At 36.1% G+C, this 23,654-nt stretch overlaps 1 long non-coding RNA gene across 2 annotated transcripts in view; it reads right to left on the bottom strand.

Annotated features, from left to right (window-relative positions):
• Positions 1-602: 602 nt before the first annotated feature.
• LOC111941289 (uncharacterized) overlaps positions 603-23,654 on the bottom strand; it is a 96,533-nt gene continuing 73,481 nt past the window's right edge. The window contains exon 5 of one of the 2 annotated variants that reach the window (XR_015280718.1): positions 603-3,192. This is a non-coding gene — a long non-coding RNA (uncharacterized LOC111941289). The remainder of the gene's footprint in view (positions 3,193-23,654) is intronic. The other variant, XR_015280720.1, reaches the window with a different exon arrangement.

The raw sequence follows: 23,654 nt of genomic DNA, 5'->3' as shown, positions 1-23,654 counted from the left end.
ACACGGCTTCCCCCCAAGGCCCTTCACCATCCTCATGGCCCTCCTTTGGACACTCCCTAACACCTCAATGTCTTTTTTGTGTTGTGGCACCCAGGCCTGCCCCCAGCACTGGAGGTGAGGCTGCCCCAGCTCAGAGCAGAGCAGGACAATCCCCTCCCTTGCCCGGCTGTGATGCTGGGCCTGATGCACCCCAGGACACCGGGGCTCTCCTGCCTGACAGGGCACTGCTGGCTCAGGGTCAACTCAACATCAACCTGGACCCCTAGGTGCCTTTCCAGGGTGCTGCTCTCCAGCCTCTCATTCCCCAGTCTGTCCATACATTCAGGGTTGCCCACCACAGGTGCAGAATCCCTTCCTGAATTTCATACAGATCACCATCTGAACTATGAACTACCCAACCCTCTAATTTGTTGAGATCTCTCTGCAGGGCCTCTCTACCTCTGAGGGGTCAACAGCTCCTCCCAGCTTTGTATCAGCTGTGAACTTGATTAGCATCTGTCCTGGTTTAGGGCAAATTTGGGAGGACACTTCTGAAGTGGTCTCCTCAATAAAGCAAATGCAAGCTGCCCCTCTCCCAACCGATTCAGAAGACATAAATCTCCTTCAGTAAAAGTGGAAAAATCCTATTTATTTAACAAGAAAAGTATTCACAAACCTGAGAAAATGAATGATATTAAACAATGGAACCTCTCATTTTTCTGAAGAGATGGCAAATTCAAAAATTCCTCTTGTAGTTCAGAGTCCTTTTCGTGGCTGTGTCCTTAGCTTTCTCTCAGTCTCTCCAGGGCTTGGGTCTGGTGTCCCAGCTGCAGTGCAGTTTGGGACCCCTGGACAGGTCCTGGTGTTCCTGGACTGAAACATAGCTGAAAAGCTCCAAAAAACTTCTGCCCTCAGCTAACTGAAAAAAACTAACTAAAAGCAAAGGAGAGCCCTTTCCCACTCCCTGTCTGTGCTGCAGACAGCATGTGTACTGGAAGAGAGTTGAAGCTCTTATCTCTGTGTTTTTGAATACATCCGGGAAAAGAATTCCACTGCTTTTCCTTCTCTGCCCCTTTGCTTTCGGATCTAGTTTTAAAGGCACAAACCTTATTTCTGGGCTAAACAGGCAAATGGAGGTACAATTCAGCATCATAGAGTCACCCCAAGAGATTATCCCTTCCAGTCCTGTGCCCGGGCCATTTATGGAGGTGTTGATGAGCACGGGGCCAAGAACGGAGCCCAGCAGAAGCCCACTGGTGACAGGTCCCCAGTCTGATGTCACCCCATTCACTGATGTCACTCTTTGTGCCTGACCCGTGAGCCAGCAGCTCAACCACTCCAACATGTGTTTATCCAGAGGGTTATTTTTTCCAGAAGGGTGCTGGGAGAGACTGTATCAAAAGCTTTACTGAAATCCAAAAAGGTTACATCCAGTGGGTTCTCTTGATCAGTTAGGTGGGTTACCTTGTCGTGCAATGAATTCAGGTTTGATGAGCAGGACTTCCCTTTCATGAAGACATTACGGCTCTGACTTGGATGGGGACAATAAATTAGGCTTCCCTACTTTTCTGCTGCATCTCAACAATAATCCAGCAGTTACTGTAGTTCGATCAAAACCAATAAAAATATTTGAATAAGAGTTCTGCTGAATAATATTTTATTTTTTATCTTTTATATAGGACCATATTTTAGGTTTGTCTTTCAAAAACTCTAAAAATTTTTCTGATAGGGCTAACTTTTCACTTTAGGAAAAAAAAAAGTTATAGAGCACTTTAAATATAACCCTATTATTGCAACACAAGAACTTGCTGTTAGCAAGTCTAAACCAAGTGATCTGAAGAGCATCCCACATACTTTTTTCCATGCTGCAGGGGTCAGTGTTATTATGGAAATTATGGAAATATTATTATCCATGATTGTGATAAAAAACTGAAAAGGTAACTTGCTTTTATGAATGTTTTGATAATTTGGCAACCTGATGATAATTTCCTTAAACAGACAATATGCTTCTAATGGAACTTGAGTGAACTCTGTTACCTTGATACTGCTCTGACTTCTGGTAAGCAAAGCTATGGAAAAAAACATTTTTCTTCTGGTGCAAAGAAATGATGCCAGCATAATCCTCAAAAATTCTCTTTCAGTATTCTCATGAGACAAATAGAGCTATTGTTGAACATCTGCTTTAGTATTTCAGCAGTTTTGCTCAAGATCATCTTTGATAATGGGGAAAACATTTTATCTTTTAAATGAGGGAAAAAGTTATTTGATTAAATAAATAAATATAATTTTCAACCTGAGCAAAATCTTTGTATTTTCCAAAATAAATCCTCAGTAAGACTATGGAATGCTATTTTCAGTGGTCACCTCTTTTATATCTTGTTCTTTACAAACTGTATTATTCTAACACGTAGCAGTTTGAGGTAGAAAAGTCCTATTAGTGATACCATCATAGACATCAAGACATAGCCTTGTCAGGAAATGTTTGAAATATTACTCTTGCTGAATGTAATCAAGTAGGCAAGAAATACTTCAACCAGCATTTCCTAACAGAGGATAAAACTGTGGTAAAAAAATAATGTCCAGTGAAGATTTTACCTCTCTCAGGGGCAGCAGCTACATTTTAATAATTTGGTGAGAGAAATGGAGCACTTGGTTCTGCACAGGTTTTGATCTGTCATCTGTTGTACTTGAGTTGCTACTTCAGACATGTTTTAAGATGGGTGTCATATTTGATTCATTCCCCACTGCTCAGCATCAATGCTTAGCATTTACTTTACCACTTAACCAGGGAAATAATATAATTATGTGTTTCAGTAATTTCTCCGAGAGGACTTACTCTCCTTAATTTTAGGTAATAAATGAAAAATACTTAAAATAAGAGTAAAAAGATGTGGCAACAATTTAAGAGGTTTCCCACTATAAATAAAATAATATAAAATACAGTTACATGTCAATAATTATCAAGATGTAAGTTTTCTTATATATTCAATACTTAATATTTATTATTTGTGTAGTGAAGAGCCATTCAAATTAGAGGATCATTGCCCAGCAATGGTAGCGTGACATATTAATTCTAAATTCCTACTGGATAGTTTTAAGAAAGGAGTTCAAAAGCTGATTGATGTCACAATTATAATTGCACCTCCTGTCTTTTGCAATGTCTTGTGACGAAATAATCTGCAGTGCTGCTGTAGGCTCATCACTACTACGAGGCTAAAAAGAAAAAAATAAGAGAAGTATTAGGACCAGTTCTCCCTATAAATACTCTGCTCCATTAAGTTCTGCATTTAAAATTTTTATGCAACTTGGAATGACACAGGGAATAAAAACATATTTGGGAAATATAAAGGAAAGGCATAAGCAAATGACTAAATGGATTTCAGACAGGATAGTTATGTTAAATCCACATGTATGTGTTGGCCTTCTATTCATTGGAATGAGAAGTTCAGGTTTAGGATGGATAAAACTAATCCTGCCTTTGATGTGCTTGTGCTGCAGTATTTAGAGATATTAGCTGAGCTAACAGACAAATGGAATATGTAGGTCAATCTTGTATGTAAAATTCTTAAAAAAAAAAAAAAAATTGAAAAAGTGACCTTTTTGTTGAGAAGAAAACATTTCATAATATTGGTAGTAGCAAATAAACATGTCGCAAACAAGGAGCAGGAGAGTGATTTCAACTTTATTGCAAAAGCTATAAACATTTTAATGCAGTTCCCTTACACAAGTCTTTGTTGTTTCATTCTCCAATATTGCCGTGTCTCAAACACAAGCATATTGCCTGTAGGATACATTACAAACTCACAGAAATAAACAGTTGCATGCAGAACATAATACTTATGTGTCATAAGGAACCACATGCAGTTGGCTGAAAGAATGAAGTTGTTTGACATATGTTAAATGACTAGGTACTCTTGTTTGTGGCAAAAGTAGTGAAAATATATTTATTTCTGTTTTGGGGATGAGCCGTTTCCTCAAACTTGTTGAACTGCCCACAGCTTAGGAGAGTTTGTTGGAACTTTTGCATTTTTCTGTTCCTTGTCAATGGAAGAGTTGTTTTCATCCAAAGTAATATATTTGTTATTTAACTATTCTCTTATTTGTTCTAAGGCCCTTCCATTATTTTCTTAATTACTTGCACATGACGTAACTAGGCAAGCTTATGATAAGACATTTTTTTGTGTTCAATTAATTAGAAAATATTCATGGGGCGTATTTTAGGTTGGAAATTGTGGCTGAATTCTTATTTTATTTTACCTCATGCTAAATTCTAAAGCCAGCTTTCATTCTTGAGCACACAGGACTTTTACAGCACCGAGACTGAATTTCAGAGGCTGCTATTCACTCACTTTGATGACAACATATGGTATCATAAACTATAACCTAGTAGTTTATTGATTTCACGTTTTTCTTCAGGCACATTCAATCCACTGCTGAATATATGAAATCTAGTCCCTTTCAATATTCAATAACAAACCCTGCCACAGATCATTTAACTTGTCTGACTTTATAAAAAAACTGATGCTAATCAACAGAAGTAGGAAAAAGAGCAATAAGAGACTCTTCCCTATGCCTCTGGCAATTGAAAATTTTAGGACTTATATTTGAATATAGCATAAAGTGGCATTTTGGCAGCCTTTTGTAACTGCATTCTGTGTTCCTCACAAGAACTTGTGAACGGGGATATCCATATAAGGTATATTTATTTTTTTCAAACACTAGTAAACATCAGTCTGGATAATAGTAGCAGTTTTAACTTCCTTTAAAATTATGAAATTATAATTACTTATTATTAGATACTTTGTAAGAGTTCTGTTTTAGGAGATAAGTTGCTAACTAAACTCTTCTACTAGAGTATTTAATTTCTGATGATATTTCATTGTAAACAAATCAATTTTAGATAATTGATTAATTTTACTTAAAAGTATTTTTGTGACTGACACAAACAGCTTATAGTAAGAATATGTTTTGTTATAGACTTTTTTGAATTTGAAAATCTGCATTTGAAATATACATGTACCTATGCATATGTGTGAATGTACGTGTATGTATCAATAGAAATATAGACATACGTGAATTTAAGAAATGCAGGACTTTATAAATTTGGAACAATATTACTGTAACTCTTCCAACTCTTGTATATTAAGCAGTTAATTTTTTTAATTATTATTATTTTATAGTCACTTAAAGCTTTTTAAACAATTTATGTTATCATAAGACATTTTGATAAGATATCTTGAAAATCTTCATAAGATATGAAATATTTTCTAGGTACATATTGATTCATTCTTTATTCCTGTGGTAATTTTTAAATTAATTCTTATTTTTTATTAATTTTTTATTATTCAGCTTATATTTTCTTTTGTTTAGCTACAGCATGGTTTCCTCTGTTTTTCCTGTTCCGTAGCCTGAGGCGTGACTGATGGGATCAGAATTGGGAGGGAAGAAATGAGCTGTGTGCCATGTAAGGCAGAATAGCAGCTCCTTAGGGGGTCTTCACAGTTTGAGCTGTTCCTGTGCCACTGGACAGGTCCTGTGGTGCCAGACCCCCAACTCAGCTCTGCCTTGGCACTTGCTCTGCCATGCTCAGCTCTGAACAGTTCTTTAGGACACCCTCTAAAATGCATCAGATTTTTTTAAAAGACTTGTTTTCCCAAGGGACTGATCAAGTAAATCTTTTGATTGATGCTTCAACTTTTTTTTTTGTTTTTTTGGTTTTTTTTTACTTAAAATGTTTCCATAAGAACATGATTGTCTGGGAAGGTAGGAAGTGCTAGAATCTGTCTTTCTTGAATCTCCTTATGCCAGGCAGCAGACAGATACGAAGATAGGACTGTAAAGAGATTGATGGAAAGGTTTTTTCTGTGTTTTTAATTCCATCGCAGGCTTATGAAAACAGGATCTCTCACTGATCACTCCTCTGGGGACATTTTGAAAGGACAGAAGGCAAAATCTCTGTGTTACATACCAGGATATTTAACTGGGACCACAAAATACACTTCTTGTTAAGAAATCATATAATATGTATTCTTTATACAAAGAAACTGACAGATTATACACATTAAAAATCAAGACTTTTAGGGCAGTTATGACCTTGGTTGGAGTGCATATGGGAAAAATACTAAAATCTGTAAGGAGTAACTGGGTGAATTAATTTGTCACAGAATCCAGCAATGTCATAAAGAATTACTGACAAAAAAAAAATTAAAAAAAAATCAGAAGAATATCCTTGGTTGGCTGTTTAATGCTGTTTATTACATGTTTCCTTCTGTAAAAAAAAGCAAGAGATCTCTGCATAAACATTGTCTTGGCTTATGGACAGAAGCATGAGAATGGGTCTGTGCCTGATATCTTCACACTGGAGAAGAAAAAATATTACTTAAAGAATATGTCCAGGATAAAGAAAGACATTTTCCCCAGGAAAACAGGTATTGTTGAGCTGTACTTTAAACTTTTCCTAGAGCTCTGTCTCAGTGAAGTTAAATACACAGATATCTTGTTTATTGTGTGGGACAAATAACCAGAGCAATAACAGAGCTTTTCCTAAGTCATTGGTCCTATTCTGCACAGTTTCCTTAACACCATCATTAAATTACTGATACACCCTGAATTTTATTAAAAAATAAGGAACAGATTATTTAAAATACTTTGCAATTACTATATTTTGAAAATATTTTAAGAATTATAAAATATCTGTGATCTGAGACCACCAGAACTTACTATATTGTAAGTGCTCGTAGTGACTGCAATGAATTTTTTCATATGTTCTTTTTTAACAGAATGGGGTTTTTTTAACCAAATAATTACTTTTATCAATTGAAAAAAACCTTAATACCTAAAAATCCTCCAATTTTTTAGGAAAATATCTGCTGAAAGCAAACAAAATAAAATTACATTTTATCAACATCTTTGATATTTATACTGGATAGAGATCTTTCTTTGAATACCATCCTGAATTATCTCACTGAAAAATAATTGCATCTATTGATTCTTGGCTAAGGAAAAGCTAATGGACCCATCCTGAAATCAATGATCATATTCTAAAATACAACATTTATATTAACATTACAAGGGAGACAAATCTAATACACATAAATTATAAAAAGGAAATTGCAGAATACAGTAAGGGAATAAGAATAAGAAACTCAGAAAAGTTTCTGTTCTCCCTCTGTTCTCCTACATCTTCTGAACACCTTGCTGGGTGCAAGGAGCTGCACTGGTTTTGGCCAGCCAATGCACAGCTCCAACCATCTCTTCCAACAAAAGAATAAATCATTCATTTTGATCCGATGAAAAGGGAGGAACAAAAACCTCCAAAAATCCAAGCACAACAAAATCCAGGGTGAAGGGCAGATCCGTAAGAGTAAAAAAGGAAATTTACTTTTTTTAATTGATCCAGACCTTAATAAAGGCAAAAAATCAGGTCAGGCTGTGTTGTTAAGCAAATTTGTTTCAGAAGGATATACAAAGAAAAGTACTCTGATAGTGCTAAGATAGGACAAATTTGGAAGAAAATTTATCTCAGAATATGAAAAGTTCTTATACTAGGGCTTTAATGTTCTCTCTCTTGTCTCTGTTTTCAATGAAATATATACATATATATATATACATATATATATATATATATATATATATATGCATAAACACTAATGTAAAGTTCTAGAGAATGTATTTGATGTGTAAGGAGCTCACTTCTCTCTCAGGATGACCCTTGCTGATGTCTTTGCCTAAACAAGTTCGCTGCTCAGTGACCCTCAAAAAGCAAGGAGAAAGAGAGGGAAACCCAGAAATCTCTGTTCCTCTTTAACATCTTTTTTACAGCAGCTCAGCTACTGAGTACTGAGCTACTTTTGAGTAATTTCCATTTACTGTTTCACTTAATGATTTCCTGAGTTCAAGGCCATTTCCACAGGGATTGGTAAAGGCTTTCTCCCTCCACCAGTACTATCAGCATTTAGTCTAGAAAAGGCAGACATTACAATTTCACCTATTCAGAAGTTAATTCAATGCCTCATTATTTAAAATTATATTTAAACAGGTCTCTCATCAGAGTAAGTCAGGTCACAGCCACAATATGCAAGTGTACCAGAGCACATAGGATGACAGGATACATTTTATCTCTGTCTTCATTAAAAAATCTAGTGCTTTAAGAATTAAAGTGATGTAATGCTTTATCTTACAAGTTCCCAGAGTAGAAGGAGACAGCTTATACTCAACCTTATGCCGGTGCCTTGCACTTAGCTCTCGCCCACTTCAGACTCCCAGCTAGTCTGTGCCAATACACCCTAAATTTGCTTTAGATTAATGTTGAGCAACTAGCCACCATTAGTGTGTAAGCTAGCTTCTTACTGTCACATTTAAACAGGAGAGAGTTATGGAGTGTCTGTAGGCAACTAGCATTAGAGGTGCATTCAGAGATACCTATGCCTGAGGAATGCCCTTCCCAGTTCCTTCTCTGCATGGGATTGTTGCTTTTAAAAGGGACACTGCTACAATCAGACCTGACCCTGATAAGGGTGTAAACCTAAAGCCAGCTGTACACCTTTTCATCTGTCCCACAGGTGACTCACATATTGGTAAAAGAAACAAGTTCTGAATGTAAATAGTAAACTGAATGTAAAAATAGTAAAACAATAAGGAAAGCAGAAGTCTAAGCTTATTTTTTCTGACATGCGCTATGAGTTACCTGCAAGAAATGAGATTTTATTCTAGGCTTAATACAACTATTAAAAAAAAAAAGTAATTTAATTTCTTGGTGAAACTTAATACTAATATTGATTTCAAATGACAGAGAACATCTCCAGAATACTGCTGGCACTTTTGGCAATTCTAAAGATCTGCAGTTTATAGGACATGACAAATTGTCTAACAATTTTTGAAGTTATTCTTTGTATCCATTTTAAAAGTGATTTAAACTTTAAAATATTTACTTGGAAGTAGAAGAAATCTCTTTCACAGCAAAGTTATACTGAGTGAAAAATACAACTGCTTAGTATGACACCCTATGTTTCTACTACTTAAATTGTCCTTAAATTACATATGCAGGCTTGGGAAAAGTGTGAAAAATATTTGCTAACCAAAGCACTGAAAAATGTATTAACATTCAGGAAATGGCAGACCATTTCTTTCATGGTCATGTGGACAGAAACTTAATATTGAGTTAATTGACAACTGCAACTCAGCTTCCAGAACCTTCCTTAATAGGGAATAGGGAACCTTCCTCAATAACTATGAGCCAAACACATTTTTTTAATGTTCTTGGAGCTCCTGTTGTGTTGTAACAAAGGAAACTTTTCATGGTTTCATCACCAGATCAGTGAATGCCTTTGCAAAGCAGCAATATACAAGGATTAAAGGTTCAGCATATTTTCAATTTGTCGCTTTATTCTGATTAATTTTTTGTATAAAATGGATTGCACTGGCAAACTGAACCTCTTAAGAAACACACAGGCAGGAAATTAATATTTGCAGTTAAGTATATGCATGACGAGGTTCTCTGAGTCTTGTCATTTTAAGGTAATGTCTTCCTGGAAGGAGATGACCTCAGACATACATTTCTCCATCCAGCAGTCTGAGATCAGAGCTGCAGCAAATGCTTTGGACCCAGTCTAATGCACAGGATAGATTTATCTGCTGCAATCATACCAAATCTTTGCCATCCCTGCCCTATTGGCATCACCACATTACTTTCTGTTATTTCTGTCTGCACCATGTCTAAAGTGGATTTTACAATGTATATATTCTATAGAATAGAATATATTCTATTTCTTTTTTATTTGTTGTGCACGGTACATAATATATTTGTCATCACTGCAGTAACAGTAATATCATATTATACTGTATTATATGTATTTACTGTAAACATTTGTTAGGCTTTGCAACATAATTTTCAAAGATCTGGAAACAACTACAGGAAAGGAAAATACTTGCTGATTTCTTTCTTGATTAGATCAGCAGGTGTTTCCCAAATCTTCTGCACATGTTTTGTGCTGGTGTCTTTTCCAAACCAGCAGCATCATCCTCATTTTCTTGACTGGAACTAGCCGGGGATAATATTTTGAACTACAATTAAGTTGCTTTTGAGCATCAGGTTGGGGGTGGGGGGAGTGTGGGGGAGGAATTTGCCAATTTGTTTATTTATTTAATCATTATTAATTATCAGTTAATCATTATTTTTTTATGTTTTCCCTTGCACTGATTTCTCAGTAGTTGTCTTGCTATTCTCTCCTATCAGAGACAGGAGGGGAGGGAATCTGTTAGAAAAAAAGTCTTACCTGACAAGATTTCCAGAGAGGGTCATGAAGTAAACAGTGAGGAGAGTGGAAAATCAGAAGTGAAGAGCATTCCTATTACAAATATTGATGTGTGTGTGTGTGTATGTTCACATATACTGCAATTGCAGGACTCTGTTCTTGTTGGGATGATGGAATTATAGTGAGCTGCCCCCCCTGAACTGGAACACTGTAAAGGAATGATACAGAATGTCAGAAAGACAGGAAAGTATGATGAGGAGACAAAGTTCTTTTTATGTGACACTGCAGCTTAAGGTTTTGGGAATCTGCCTGGTGGTGGATGAGGAGCCAATGGATATTTTCCATGTTAGGATTAGGCATAGGTAGCAATATAGTGTCTGTCTACAGTAGAACACCTGACCATGGTGGTTCAGACTTTATACAGATCTCAGGTTTGGCGATTCTGGTCTTCATGGGTATCTTCAACCACCTTGGTATATGTTGGAGAGACATCACATCAGCACATAAACAATCCAGGAGGTTCCTGGACTGCTCTGATGATAATTTCCTCTGCCAAGTGGTAGGGAAGCCAGCAAGGACAGATGCTGTGTTGGACCACAAACTCACCAACAAGGAATGCATAAACAACAGAGGCAGCCTTGCTGCAGTGATGTGTGCTGAGTGAAGGAGGAGCTCCAGAATCCAGTAAGGTAGAAAGGTGATTAAACTAGTGGTGTGCCCTAAGGGACAGTCCTGGATCCAGTCCTGCTTAACATCTTCATAATGATTTGGATGATATCACAGATTATACTGTCAGTAAGTTTGCATCAGACACAAAACCAGAAAGAGTGGGAGAATTGCCAAAGGGTCATGCTGTCTTCCAGATGTGCATCAACAGGCTGAAGAAGTGGGAGGACAGGAACATCATAAAGTTCAACAAGGGGAAATGTAATGTCTTGCATCTGGGGAGAAACAGCTCCAGGCACCAGTATCAGCTGGAGGCCACCCAGCTAGAAAGAAATTTAATTGGACGAGTTTCAAAGTCAAAAAATGGGTCATGAAGACAATGAAGGGCCTGAAGGATCTCTCCTATGAGACATCTGTGACTGTTTCACCTGGAGAAGAGAAGACTGAGGGGGGAGCTTTATTAAGGTATATAAATTCCTGGAGGGAGGGTAACTGGAAGATGGAGTCAGGATCCTTCTGATTGTCCCCAGTCATGGGACAAGAGGCAACAGACATGAGCCAAAATGCATTAAGTTCCCTCTGAACATCAGGAAATATTTACTGACTGCAAGAGACATCCAAAAGCTCCAGATGGTCTTGGGCTACTTGATCCAGGTTGTCCTGCTTTTGTGAGTGGGTTGGACAAGACGAGCTCTGAAAGTCCCTTCCAATCTCAGCCATTCTGTGATTCTGTGATACTCAACAGAACTTTAAGCCTTTTTGATATGCTGGTGTATATTTAAAATTACTTGTTTATGTGACATGGGGTATGATTTTGCTTCTAAAGTTCTTAACTCTTTAGGTATGTAAGAATTTTTTCCTCTGGATTTTAACAGTGATGACAAAGATGGGTTCCAATCATTTGTTGAAAAAGGTGCTGAACTAGACAGATGTGAATTTATCCAAATTGGAGGACCTATGATGTCTGTAAACTTCTTATACATGTACTTAAGCTATCAAGAAAAAAATGGTAAGAAACAGTCTTTTCTGTTCTTCTAACAGTGAGTTAGACAGTTCTCTAATTTTGATGAAACACTTTTCTCTGAAATTCATATGAATACAGTGACTTTTGTGGTATTAAGTACAGCTTGATAAATCCTTTACATTTATTTAACCTAATGAATATTATTAAGTTATTATAGAAATAACTCCTTACTTATCAAATTTACCTGTAGGATTATCACTCTTTACAAGCCTCATCAAGAAAAATATATTGAAGGATTAAACAGTCCAAATGTGTGATGAACAGATGTTGTCCATCATAAAAAAAAGCCAGCCAGAAATTTGACTCAGAATAAAACTGCTGAATGCAGATCTAAAGATAATAGTGGTAGCTCTACATTTTGGCCAGTGGCTTGCATGCCTGCAGCTTGGGTTTACGCTGCATGTCATAACAATGCTAGCAATTATTAATTTGGCTGGTTTTGACAGCTGTAGCACTTGCAGAGGAGCAGAGAGATGGAAATAGGGCCAATATAGAAAAGCGCACTACAGCAAGGTTAAAGAAGTAAAGTAGTTACGAAATACCAGAGCTGGGGCTAAAACAAGGAGCTACATGGAAAAAATGTAATAGGAGAAAATTTTGAAAAAAAGTAACTCATGGCAGCTCAAAGCTAAAGCCCTAGTAAAAACATTAATTTATTTTCCATTTGTTCAAGCTGTATTTAGGTTATATATTGGATTAATATTCTTTACTGTGAGGGTGGTGAGGCACAGGCACAGGTTGCCCTCAATATCATATCAATATCAATAGACCTCAAATATCATCTATTCTAACCATCCCTGCCATGGGCAGGAGCACTTCCCACTAGATCCCATCCAGCCTGGCCTTGAACTCTTCCAGGACAGGGGCATCCACAGCAGGGATGGTTAGAATAGATGATATTTGAGGTCTATTACAACCCCTTAGTATTCTATGATCCTATGATAAGCACAACTTCTTTGGTTGCCTTGCAATAAAATTTGGGAGGTGAATATTGACAGCCTGCAATGAAGCCATATTTTGATTTATTTTTATACTTCCTGCATGTTCTTTAGTGCTTTGCTGCTAAATCTTAGAGCAGGAATGTTGAATGAGGAAGAGATTTTTCTCATAATTAACCCTGTCAAAAATAATTTTCTTATATTTTAGTGACTCCTTTGAATGTTATATATTATTAGAGATCTAGAACACCTAAATTTGTTCATTATCTGATAACTGAGTTTCATACATTGAAACTTTCAGGATGTCCTCTTACTTTTAGTTTCTTTAAGAATAGTAATGTGACAAAAGCCCAAGGCTAGACTGGATGGCACTCTGAGCAATCTGGTCTATGAAAGGTGTTTCTATCCATGGCACGACAATTGGAATGACGTGATGTTTAAGGTCTCTTCCAACCCAAACCCAACTGAATTCCATGATTCCCTGTTTAATGACATGCTGGCCAAGGAATCTCAGCAGTCTCTGATGCCCTGCTTCTGTCCTTACCTTTGCTTCAGTGATTGTTTTTGTGTGCAAACTACTACCTCTTTATTGTTACTATCTGAAGTCTGATAGTAAAACATTGAAAAAATTATTTTAGCAAGGTTTTTTATGCAGTTATTTTTCTACTTCATACTTTTCCCATGTCTGAATCTAGAGAACAGTAGCTTTTCATGTCTTCTAATATTCAATTATAAGACTTTCTATCATATGCTCAAGAGCCTAAGTGCTAATTCTTGCTGGTACCATTCAGAATATTATGTTCTTTTTCTTAACTGGATTTTTAACAATAATTAATAGAAATACCATAAAAGCTTATATTCCTAAATTTCCTTTGTCTGTTGTAAGATCCATGAGCCAAATATAAATGCAGACTCCATCTGCTGAATAGAGCATTAGACATGCTCTACATGACATAATCCTTATTTTTTTTCTTTATTAGTGAAAGTTTTTATTGCACTTTTATTACTCATGTTAGTGGTCGGGTATTGTTTTCGTGTTCATCCTCCACATCTCAGTACACCGTTAACTTTTTTTTTCACAAGATACTGTGACAAATCCACCTATCACAAATTGGGGGGGGTGGGGGGGGAGGCTTGTGTCTTTTGTCAGTGCCATGTTCTTAACTGTGCTAGGAAATGCTCATGGTTAAATACTACCCCAATTTGTGTGCAATCTTGATGTATTAGTGATACTGTATACCAGCTGTGTTTACCTGTAAAACCAGTTAAAACCTTCTCTTGTTAAAACAATCTTGCACTTTATATTCATTAATTACATATATTATTTTGTTGAATGGAAAGAACTATATATCAATTGATGATGACCACACTGCAGGAGCCATCTCTGCATTAGTTTAGTACATCAAACTGATAAAAAACTCGGTATAAATAATTTACTTATTTTTTCTAAAATTTAATATTCCTTCAGAGAGGGATGAAAAGTGCAGCTTACAACTTCACTATGCATTTATTTGCACATAGAAGAATTACCTTGTCAATACCAATATTGTTTATGAAAAATAGTGCTGAAATTACTGCAGTTCCTATAGGATTATTTTTCTGTTCTTAAAATGCTTGCATTGCTCATGTTGCTGACTCCTCAGTACCCTTGAATCAAGGAATCAGTGAAGTTATTTTCACCTGTAGTAACAAGCAAATATTTGAAGTACTACAGAAGACAAGATCAGAGATATGTGCTTCATCTAGTGACTCTCTGGCAAGGGTGATGTCCTGTTTCCATAATTTGGACCAGGCTGCTGGTAAAGCTCTATTTGACTATTGCATGCATTTCCTTTAATTGGTTGTAATTAAGTCATTCCAAAACTATGGAAACAACAGATATCTCTCTCATCATTCTGCTCTAATCATGTGTTCATTTACTGGAAATTATAAAATACTGCTTACAGCAAAGCATTAGCTTTTGTTCTGCAGGTGTCATTTTGAGCTGCAATATATACCATCAGTCCATCTTTTTACTCTGTGGCTGTAGCTAAGCCAAGAAGGCTGAGACCTTTACTTCACTGGCCACCAGTGATTTAATGTGCATAGGTGCTGAGAAGAGTCTGTTTCTATTTCACTTTGGAACAGATACAGCCTTTTTTTTTTTTTTTTTTTTTAACAGAGGGAAGTAGCTCTGGTTAGCTCCTGTTGTGCTTTGTTTCATTTGGCCCAGTAAAGATTTAAAGAGGTAGTTTTTTTAAAGAACTACATTATACATCTCAGATGCTTATCTGTGGAGGCTGCTTTCAAAATTCTTGTCAAGTACTGGAAAACCAGAAAATCCCTTGGTATATAGCTGCCTTGATACCTTTTAAAAAAGGCTTATAATGTGCATTTAAATAGCAATACAATTGTATTGCAATTTAAAACTATTTGTTAAATAGCAATATTCAGGATTTTTCAGTTTAAAGCAAAGCATTTCTTCAACAGCTGGAAATGTTTTCTAGCATATGGTGTATTTATGTGTATTGAGCTGTCTGGCATGCAATGTTGAATTTCTCTAAAGTCTTTAAAATTAAATGATAATGAACAAAATAGGAGGCTGATCTAAAATTTTAACCTACAGTCAGCTGAGAATTATACTGTAATAAAAAGGAAAGTTATTATTAACAATTTTTTTTCTCATAGTATCTGTATATTTCTAGTGTCACTGGGGTTTTCTCCCTGAAAAATGGGAAGTGCTGAGTGGTTCTTTCCTTGTAGTGAGAGCGTCACTTGTGATTACATTCTCTTTTTTTGTGCTGGGTTCCCAAACTGTCAGTCCTCAGTGACAAGGGGTTGCATATCTTTATCTATAATGAGATACAGTTGGGAATCACCCTTCACAGTCCCTAGACAAAGTTTCAAGAGAAGACACTGGAATTTCAGGTTTTGAGAAGAGAAATTTGAAGGATTTCTGTTTTTTCCCCCACAGCCAACATATTACCAATGCTCCACTTCGCTTCTCTGTATTGTCTATTCATTGCACAGCTGTTGTGTTCTGTCCAGGTACAAGGAACAGATTTAGCAGGCTTGATGGTCTTTAAACTCCATGAATGCACTTCATTATTTCACTTGCAGAGGCAGAATTGTGTTCATTATGTGCCATTAATAGAAAACTCCACGGAGATCAGTTTGACATTAGAAAACACTGGTCAGAACGCTCATTTTTTGAGAGTATTAAATGCATGTAGCTAGCAAATGCAAGCTGTAGTACCTCTGGTTGTTTTTAACTTAGTCATATAGGATCATAGATGTCAGTGAATAGTTCTTCTCTTTGTGTTTGAAGAATCCTTTCAGACTGCACCTTACAACATGAGATGTCAGCCTATTTTCTGCAGTGTTCAGTCAACAGTTCTCTTACCCTTCCCAGAGGTATTGAGCAGAGTTTAATAGTGACAGGGATCACAAGCACAAGTTCTCATAGCATTTTTCTTTTGCTTTCTAGGACTCAAGACTGACAAAAGCATATTGTGTCTACTTCATTAATTGATATACATACTGAAAAGTTAAGAAGATGAGACACATCCTTACTGAAAGGCACAACCAAGTACAAGAGTTTGTTGTCTCATCAACACCGGTGGCCCTTCTGCTGCTTTTCCACTTAGGTTTTTTTTCTGTTGTCTCAAAGTGATTCCATGGTATGTTCAAGAAAAAACCTTTTCCACGGCATTTAAAGAGAAACAGAATCTTGTAATATCAACAAAGATATTGTTAATCTAGAATATTGATTAATTGAATCCGTTATTCAAAAATAAATTTTATCATGATTATAATGAAAAGATGTGGTAAAAGGCAATAATTGTTTTAATACTGGAGAGGTAAGAAGGGAGTAAAGATTTTTCAGGGACTTTTGAGAATTCTAATACAGCCAGAATAAGAAATTTAGCAGGTCATTATCAACTTTTCTTTACAGTCAAAGTTGGAGAACTAATACTGCAATAGATTTCCACATGATCACCTTAAACTGGGATCTTCCTGTATTTCAGGGAAACATCCCACCCCTTAAGGGAAGGCAGTGGGGTGGTCATGCAGCAGGCAAGCTGATTATTTTTTTATGCCTTTTCATAAAATTGCTTGAAATTTATAATTTCTAATGTGAATGATGAGAGGTAAAAAAAACATATCTGTAGGAAGGCACAGAAGCTGTCTTGAAAGAAGGCTTGTTCTCCTCACTCACTGCTCTTCATAAAAATTTCAGGTCTTCCTCTTTTTATGTTTTAATTTTTTATTTCTTCTTTAATCTTCTCAGTGCAGAAATTTTGTCCTTTTTTAAAATTTTTATTAAAGTATCATATTTTACTATAGTAACTAAAACAATTATAGTGAAAATGGTGAAGTTATATTTACCCGAACTCTGCTACTGTATATTTGGTTTATATTTCTGTAATTGTAATGACTCACTTCTGTCTAGAAGCACACCCTAGAAATTAACAGTCTTTCATTATCAGGCTTAAATATCAAAGCCAAGAAAAAATATCTAATATATTAAACCGACCAGAGATTTACCAGGCATTCTGGAAAACCAGGTATTGCAATCAAGATTATTATTACACTATGCTGGATAGTGGACACTTTTGTAAAGAAACTGTTGGGGTTACTCCTGTTTTGGAATGAGATCTCGGCTTTTCAGACATTTAAGCAATCCTGGTTTCACTCACATCAAGCAGTTTTGAAAAAAGTTGTTTAGAGCTTATAAAGTCTTTAGAGTTTATAAAGTCAGCAGAAAACATGAAGGAAGTAGAAAATAAGGAAAGAATTCCCGTATACCATTTCAGTTCTTTTTGCTTTTCACAAGTAGACATAGATGCTACAAGTCAGAAAAACTGAACAATTAGTGTGCAACATTTTTTCTTAGAAATCTGTGTGTGAACTGGCTTTTAAAAGAATCACACAAGGCTGTCCTTCCATTGCTAGGCTTGATATTACAAATATGTCTGAAGTCAAATGGAGACAAAAATTGTTTTCACTTTCTGAGGAAGGTTTTGCATCCTTTATTTCTATATCTGTGTAGTTGTTCTTACTCCAGGTCCTGAGGTCAAAGCTGATTCACTCTTTATTCTTTCATTCATTCAATTCAATGAACATACCCTTCATTGTAAAAATGAGCTGATGTTCCAAAGTAGGAAGGTTTTTAACCTTTTAGCCAGGCATAATCATGTATACCTGTATGTCTTTATATATATAGAAAGTGAACAGATTCAGCAGTACATACTGATAGTAATGCAGATACCAGTTTTTACATGCATTTATCATCTGTATTACAAAATCATTGTGAAACAGTCTCAGTCTTGAAATATTTTCCTGGATATAAATCTTCAGTGATAATACTCCACAGAACAGTGACAGCTATTTTCATATTGTATCTTTTATTGTACTATAAGAGTTTTATTTCTATTGACACTTCCAAGCTTGTAGATTTATTTTAGATCTATTATTTATTTTTAAAATCATTAGATTTTTGTCTGATAATGGGATCTACAACTTTACTAAACAACCTTCTTGAGAAAAAACAAATTCTGTCATATATTTAGACTTTAATGTCTTTGTGCTTTTGTATGATATGAAAGGTAACAGATGATTTGAGTAGAGACTAAGCACCTGTCAAATGCAGAAACTCCTTTAAGTCCATTTGTGTTCATTCAAGAACTCTGGTAAATGACTAAAGAAACTTACATCCTTTAATTCTTTTGAGAAACATCATTCTTATAAAATAAATTTTCCATAAATGGCTTGCAAAGCAAAAGGAGTTTTAAAATGTAGGAAATTATATGTGAATATAATAAAAGAGCTCAGCTATAGAAAATTCCATGTTCTTTATGGTAGGAGCAATGTATATCGCATTTTTTCTTTTCTTGCAAATGTATCAGACAGATTTGATCACTGTTTGGTAATATGAAAGAATTATAAAGATCCTCATAAGCATGTTACTTTCCTTTTACTTTTCAAACAGTTATTCTTTCAAGGCACTGTATTATACATTCATATGCCTTTTTCCTGTCATGATTTTTCCTTGTGGAGTTAGTAGTGTCAAAAACTGTCAGCTACTGTTTCATCACAGTATATTATTTTATACATGTATGATATGCCAGACTTTTTAATATTTTGTATTTTGATGCGTGAATGGATGAGAAGTATTATGGATATCGTATAACTTGGAGCATTGAAATGGGCTTGCTTTCGCATTCAAAATAAAGAGACCATTGATAAAATTCAAGATTTCTGAAAAACCTAAATCAACATCCTTCTGTATGTTATGTTTGTGTTACAATTGTCAGAGCCCCCATAAAAATAACTGATGAGCAGCTTGCACAACTTCACCTCCCATTGACCTCTATTTGGACAGGAAGAAAACTTTTTTCCCAGGTTGAAATGATTGCAACACATAAGACAATGAATACTGTACACTGTGACAAGAACCTGCACTATTTTCTTTTAGATGTCCAGCTTGAAACTGTACAGTAGTTTAGTACATGCACTTCGGATTTTAAGCATAATGTATGGAGGCTAGATAAGAATACACTGACCCTTTCTTTTATGGATTAATCTTTATGTTATAAGTGGTTTTCTAGGCAAGAAACATTGATTAGAAAATTAAAACTGCAGAGATTTGCTTGGGTTTCTATTAGTGTGTTCAAAAATATATTGTACTACAAAATTTCCTTTACTGAAGCACGTTATTAGTTGGATGAGAAAAGTCTTTATTTAGATGATAACTGATTGCTTGAGGAACATGGGGTTTTTGAAAGCAGGTGAAGTAGTATTGGCACCTCATGGCTTGGACAGGGGCACTGGCCCTGGGTTAGGATCTGTCTGGATGGCCAGGTCAAGAGAGTGAAGATGAAAGGAATTACATCTAGCTGGAGACTGGGCAGCAGTGGTGTTTCCCATGGCTCAGTGTTGGGGCTAGGCCTCTTTAACATCTTTATCCGTGATCTGGATGAGGGATTTGAGTGTCCCCTAAGTTTTCAGATGACACCAGTGGGAGTGCTGATCCTCTGGAAGGATCTGCAGAGATATCTGGACAAGCTGGATTGATGGGCCAAAGCCAGTTGGATGGGATTCAATAAGGTGAAGTGCAGAAGTCTGGGTCACAAGAACCCCAGGCCAGTGCTAAAGGCTTAAGAAAGATGGACTGTAAAGATATTGATGGAAAAGAATCTGGGTGTGCTGGCCAACAGCAGCTGAACATGAGCAGTCATGTGCCCAGGTGGCCAGGAAGGCTGGTGGCATCCTGGCCTGTATCAGCAATAGCGTGGCCAGCAGGAGCAGGGCAGTGAATGTCCCCTGAGGCAGTGGTGAGGCCACAGGACCACAGAAGGAAGGACACTGAGGTGCTGGAGAGTGCCCAGAGAAGGGCAATGGAGCTGGTGAAGGGTGTGGAGTACAAGACCCATGAGGAGCAGCTGCAGGAGATGGGGTGGTCTTGTCTGGAGAAAGGATGCTGGAAGGAGACCTTACCACTCTCTAGAAGTACCTGGAAGGAGGCTGTAGCCAGGTCAGGGTTGGCTGCTTCTCCCAGACAAGCAGTGACAGGACAGGAGGACAGTCTCAGGCTGTATGCTGGGAAAGGTTATGTCTGGAAATCAGGAAGGCTTTTTTCACTGAAGGGGTGGTTAATCAGTGGAGTGGGCTGCCCAGGGAGGTGGTGCAGTCACCATCTTGAACACCCGGTGTTCAAGAAATGACTGGATGGGGGGCTTCGTAACATGGTATTTTTTGACATGGTGGTGTTTGGTTATCATTTGGCTTGATGATCTTGGAGGTCTTTTTCAACCTTAATGATTTTATGATTCTGTGAAATTTAAAGGATAAAAAAGAGCCCTATAAAAGCTGAACTCCTTAACTAATTCTGTGAAAAAATACAATTTAAAATTTTGGAGTTTTTTCTGCTGAAAACCCAAAGGACATTTATGCACAGAAAGCAGTAGGAAATCTTCACAGTACAAGTACATATAACATTAACCATGGCCTTTATCTTAGATTTGTGTAAACCTGTCACTGTCTAAACGCTGGAGATCTTTGCATTTGAAGCACTGATCTGATGGATTTTGTCAAGGAAATACATAATTTCCTAATGTTCCTATCAAAATGCTGTCATGACATTCCTGAGGTAGAAGATTATATGAACACATTTGCTCAAAGTATTTCAATATGTTTGTGTAATTTATTTACTATATATAGAGATAGATTTATATATGCACACATAAATATAAAATGCATAATTTCTCAAGGAATTATAAAGAAAACAAAATATTTTCACTTGAAATTTGTATAAATGAAATTGATTTCTACAGCTTAGCATTCTCAAAATCAATATTGTTGTTGAGAAGTTGTCTGACTCTTCTGACTCTAGCTTTTCTCTGCATCTCTGCATTTATGGCCTTTGCTGAGGAGGAGCCACGTTATTAGGTCTGCAAAATTATTTCTGCTCCTGATGGGGATGGGAGATGTAATGAATCAGAAATGCACCTACACTGCACTCCATTGCACAGGTAAACTAATTTAGTGCATTTGCATTCAAAAATTATTTGAAGTAATATCATGATAATATGACCTGATTCCCTCAAGTGTTAACCCGATAAACCCCACAAAAAATTTATTCCAATTCAATACATGTGACAGTGAAATGTGTTGAGGGAATCTGCTAAGTTTACTTATATCTTGAAGAGTAGCAGTGTTATTTGAACACATATAATTTACATGAGAGAAAATTTCCCTGGGGTCTATCTTGAATGGCTTCTCTTAAGGCCAAAGGAGTAGCTTTCAAGGAATAGTGGGAAGAGGGACCACCTGATTGTTAGGGGAAGATTTCCACAGAGAAACTCCTTGTCAGTTTTTTGGTTAGTTTGCTTTAAGATTTTGTTATTATTTTTTTTCAAAATTTCTTGATTTAATGTAGCTTAAGCTTTTTTTTTGTTGTTGTTGTAACATATGTTCACTCTTAATCATTGCTTGGCGAATGCCAGAACTTAGTGTACCCTGCCTGTCTTTTCCCACCTCTAATGTGCTTTCTCCAAAAAGACCTTTTCTGTGTGGATCCATCACTACATTGCTCTGCCATTTGGAGACTTCAATTGGCAGGAGAAAGGCTTTTTTTTTCCCTTTTACTGGAAAACTATAATTTCTCTCATCTATGTGGGAGAGCAATAGAGAATCTTAAAGGATAAAGATTGGTTAGAGAACAGAAACAACAGTTTTCTCTGAGACTGAGATATTCTAGATGTGACAAAAGTAAAAAGACATTCATCCACCAGTAAACAACGACCTGCAAAACCAATTTTTATCAGTGAGCTTCTGAATATACCAAATTCATGAAAAACTATAATTTATTAAAGTTTTGTACTCAGTTGCAACTCAGTACATTAAAATTGCATTTTCTTGAAAGGGATGGAAAAGGAAGGGTTTTTCCCCCTACCTCAAAAAAATGTGTTGTCCAAGCTTTTTGAGTCTTGCCAGCTATGTTTCCTTCCTGCATCTTTTGTCTTCCATCTCACTTTGGGTGCATTATTTATCTCTCCTATCTAGTTTATTTGTATTATATTTTCAACAGCTAGAGAACTAAATAGAGAAGGTAAAACTACTAGTTTAAGAAACAGGAGGAAAGCAATCATAGCTGCAAATGATGGCAGCAATAAATAGAAAGATTCATTCAAATAAATCTCTTCTTTATGGCTTACTGACTGAGACTGTTTTAATGGTATGGAATAAGGGCACAATTTTGTTAGCAGTATATTTATTTGATTGCTGTGTACAATCTCTAAAGATCTCAAGGTTCTTTGAAAAAAACCCTACACTTTATACCTGTTTGAGCAAAATCAGTTTGGATTTTTTGCTGAGTCTATAAATGGTGGGGAAACATCTGTGTACCTAAAACTTATTTTGTTTCTGTTTGCTTCTGAGATGTAATGTCTTTTTTTTTTTTTTTTTGCTTTTTTGTTTTGTTTTCTTTTGTTTTTTTGGTTTTTTTGCAAATCCTCTTTTAGATAAAACAGCTTAATCTGAAAAATATGGTCTGGCTGGGAAACAGAAATTAATGACAAACTGTTACTGAAAGGAAGATTGATTTGACTGAATTATTTAACTGAAAACCTGCATTTTAAGTGATTATGTGAGAATATTCCTTTGGAGTTTTCAAGAAGGTTATATATATATATATATGACTTTATGATTAAATAAAGAAAACTTGGGAGGAAAAACTCTTGAAATTTAGAGTAAATTCATGGGGAAAAGCATGGGGTAGACAATTAATTAGTAGTACGCTTATAAAAAATAAAGTATTATGCAGCAGTTAGACTACCATTATATTTTGACAGAAAGAATTTCTGCAGTCTTTATAGGCTAAAATTTCATTTTTTTCTCTGACTTATGAAAAGGCATTCTTCCTGGCACTTTCAAGGCACAGAGGTTTAAAACCGGTTGCCACATACAAACTCAGGCAGTTTTTGAAAGCCTGGGAAAATTATGTGATACTAAAAACCCTGGACTGTGAAAAGCAAGTATTTGTCAAAGTTTTGTTTTCTCCATGTCTGGGAGTCTGAAAATATTATGGATATCTGTGCAGGAATTCCATTCCAATCTTTCAAGAGGCACCTTTTTTCTACCACAGAAAAGTTCTCAAGGTCATATTGCTAACAATGACATGGCAATCTTTAGAGAAAGGCATTTTCACTACAGTAAAACTTGCTGGAAAGCCTTTGAACTTGAAATTCACTCTAAGAACAAGGGCTTCTCAGCAATATGAAGACTTCTAAGTAGTAGGTGGAAAATTGTGTT

This window comes from Cyanistes caeruleus, chromosome Z (genome assembly GCF_971803275.1).
Source record: "Cyanistes caeruleus chromosome Z, bCyaCae1.hap1.1, whole genome shotgun sequence".
Taxonomy (NCBI): domain Eukaryota; kingdom Metazoa; phylum Chordata; class Aves; order Passeriformes; family Paridae; genus Cyanistes; species Cyanistes caeruleus.
The sequence above is the reverse complement of the archived record's forward strand: the minus strand, read 5'-3'. Positions and strand labels throughout refer to the sequence as shown.